The sequence below is a fragment of the Rhinopithecus bieti genome, unplaced genomic scaffold, assembly GCF_001698545.2.
Source record: "Rhinopithecus bieti isolate Rb0 unplaced genomic scaffold, ASM169854v2 scaffold_19, whole genome shotgun sequence".
In the NCBI taxonomy this organism is placed as follows: domain Eukaryota; kingdom Metazoa; phylum Chordata; class Mammalia; order Primates; family Cercopithecidae; genus Rhinopithecus; species Rhinopithecus bieti.
The window spans coordinates 5,142,817-5,146,250 of record NW_016803360.1 but is presented as its reverse complement, the minus strand read 5'-3'; the positions used below and the strand labels follow the sequence as shown (position 1 = coordinate 5,146,250).

The following is a 3,434-nucleotide window of genomic DNA, read 5'->3' as shown; positions in this document are numbered from 1 at the left end:
AAAAAAAAAAAAAAAAAAAAAAGTATCTCTAAACCTTTTGTGCTTTTTGCCTCATTTAACTATCACTGATGAATTTTCTTTATTGGAATGCAATGACCAGATTTGGGGATTATCTCTTATGATTTAGGATTTATTGTGTTTCCTAGTATAATGAATTTATTTTAATAATAATTATACTATGATTAGCCAAGAAAAACTTGAAACCAAAGTGATTTTGGACTTGATCATCCAAAATCTGAACAAGAGGGGTACAGAAGTCTAAGTAATTATACTGGATCAGCACAGTTGCTCACACCTGGAATGCTAGCACTTTAGGAGGCTGAGACAGGAAGATCTCTTGGTTCCAGGAGTTCCAGACTGGCCTGTGAAACAACGTGAGAACCTGTCTCTACAAAAAATAAAAACATTAGCCAATTGTGGTGTCTCATGCCTGTAGTCCCAGCTACTCAGGAGGCTGAGGTGGGAGAATCACTTGAGTCCAGGAGTTTGAGGCTGCAGTGAGCTATGATGATGGTGGCGCTGCACTCCAGCCTGGGTGACAGAGTGCGATCCTGTATCAAAAAATAAAAAAAGAGCAATTATGTCTGATAAGAGTACTCCTCTTTGCTCCAGTAGAATAATGAGGAAGAAGATATTGTCACTAGATCACACCGAACATTCCAATACAACAAAATCTCTATAACTTGGATAAAAAGATTATTTGTAGCATCTGGTGACTTTTTAAAAACAATATAAAACAAAAAGATAGCTTCAAAAGTAATTTAGATATCTTCTACAAGTTTTCTGCGTTAAAGTACAATCTATGTTTCTTTAACATTTATGTCATAATACTAAGAAAGTATTTTATTTATATATACCATACCTTAAACTAGATTACAAGAATCTAAAACAACCCCACAAAAAATAGTATACATTAGCAATAGGAAATAAAGAGTCCCTTATTCTGTTGAATTTGGAATGGAAATTGTGAAGCAAGTATACAGTTTGATCTTAGTATAACTCAAACATGAAGAATTTTTATTTAGATTTATAGGCTCTGTGGTCATTGTGACTTTTTTAGACATCTCTGTAATTAGTCTTAGCCAAATTCTGAGAAACCTGAAAGTAATGTGATAGAGTGGAAAGGTCATAGATTTTGATTTAGAAGGTGTATTTAATTTTAGCTCCACCACTGAGTAGCTGAGGATTCTTTGGCTACTTATTTAACTACTCTAAACATCAGGTTTCCCACTATAAAATGGGGATGATAAATTCCACCTTGTTGAGTTATTGGGATGACCAAATGAAATGTTGTATGTAGGTAAAATACCTACTGAACCACTTGGCAATATATAAAGATAAGTTAGCCTCTTCACCTTTTCTTAATGATACGAAGTACTATACTGTGGAAATTTCTGTTATTGGCATATAGTGAACATGTTCATGTACAGCTAAGAAAAAAAGCTACCACAAACTGTATGCATTCTAATATATGTTTTAAATAGACCTCCTTTTATGCAGGTTTTACTCTAACAAATTATTTGAAGAAATCATGATACTAGTAATGGCAAATGCTGTTTTCCCAAAATGGCTTTCCTAGTTCCACAAAATCAGCACCAGATTTTTCCACATAATCTTCCAAGCCTCTATCAGGTAAGTTTTATTCCTTGTCATTGTGGAAAATGCTAAAGGGCTACAATTTGTTCATAAATATGTTTAATGAAAGTGTTCTTTGTTGTTTTCAAAACTTCTTTTTTTTCTCAGATGTATCTCATAGGTGTTTCATTTCTTTTATTTCCTACTCTTCTGATTTAATTCCTGCCTGACAAAAGTTTAGTTTCTGTTTTCTTTTCTGTAAGTTTTTATTTAACTAACTGAAACTAGTGTTAGCTCATTTGAGCCATCATCAATATTTTCTGAACCAGAATGATTTTTTTGGCACTTGTCAACAGTCCCAATGAATATATTTGAAAGTCTTGCCTGGAAAAGTAAAATGAACATTGCTACTGCAGACTGTGTCAAAATGAGTTGACACCTGATGAAAAAAATGATTAAGAAAGATAGTGTGCTGTCTCTTGATAGCCAAGAATACTTTCAGAGTTCAAACTACTATTTACCTCAGTAATTAACTAGAATTTAAAAAATGATTTTGAGAACCAGTGTCAGCTCAAAGTGTTTGTTAGGAATATTTCTTTTTCTCACTGGGAATATTTTCCCTGATGTAAGAAGAACTTGAATGTTCATCTTTGAGATGGTCTACCTAGTCCCCTGGTTGGTTAAAGTTCTCACATTATCTCCAAGCCATACCAAAATTTGGTAAATGCTTTTTGATGAAAATAGTATTTTAAATTTTAGGAATAAGATACCTCTAGAACTTTATAATATTTATCTGCCAGGGTTCTTACAGGGTAAGTGATGAAGAAACTAAAAGTTAAAGGAAGGAGTGGAGAGATGAGAACAGCAAAGGCTGGAAAATACCCTAGGGCCCAGCAAAGGAAAGGTAGAGTTAGAACTGTACCTTTTCAATTGTTAAATAATTTAAATTTTTAAAGGTAGATTTATAACTTGTAAAAGGATAATATATTTCAACAATGTACTCCTAGGTCAAAGTAGAGTTTAATCTGGGTAAGCAATCCAAGATATGTGCACTAGTTTGGTTTGAGAGGACCCTAGGGATAGAGAATTTATATCCTTCCCTCATTGACAGTAACACAGGACTTAACAATATTTAATATAGGAATGGCTTTATCCTGAATCTTTCTGGCTTTAATTTTAGTCCATATGTCCTCTCTAGAAATGAGATAGAGATGGCTTAGCTTCTTGAAAACTCTTACATTTTTGAAATATGAACATGCAGTACATAAAATTCTTGCATGTCCATACAGTTTGAAGATCTCGGTATCTTTTTTTTTCTATTTTTTTTATTTTATTTTATTTTATTTTTTTTTTAGTAGTAGCTAATATTTTATTGGCCGAGTATTGTTCCAAGTGTGTTACCTATGTTAACTCATTTAATCATCTTAATAGCCCTGTGACATAAGTACTATTGTTGTCCCTGTTTTACAAATGAGAAATGAAGCATAGTAAGGTAAAATAAGTTATCTGATACCACTTAGCTGGAAAGCAGTAAACCTTTGATTTTAACTCTGGCTGGCTGGCTCCAGAGAGACTGTGGTCACAACCATTATATTATTATGTTTCAATGTTAATGAAGAAAATACAGGAGAGGAATAGGCTGGTGACCCAAGATAAAAGACAGGATTAGTTGAAGTTTTTATGGTGTATATTGTGTTTTAACTCTTCTGCAAAATTAACAGAAAGCTGTAGTATTTATTAGTATATTCTAATTGTATGTATGTTTATGTCTAACAAACATTAAGACCTATAATCTGTTCTTTTAACTATCAAATATGTTTTCCTACTCTAGAATTGCTTTTAAGTTAAATTTGAAATAC

General features: G+C 32.6%; 1 long non-coding RNA gene across 1 annotated transcript in view; it reads left to right on the top strand.

Annotated features, from left to right (window-relative positions):
• The window catches only part of LOC108534212 (uncharacterized), a 10,854-nt gene that overhangs the window by 2,098 nt on the left and 5,322 nt on the right, over positions 1 to 3,434 (top strand). Inside the window, exon 2 of the long non-coding RNA XR_001886918.1 lies at positions 1,501 to 1,632. This is a non-coding gene — a long non-coding RNA (uncharacterized LOC108534212). The remainder of the gene's footprint in view (positions 1 to 1,500; positions 1,633 to 3,434) is intronic.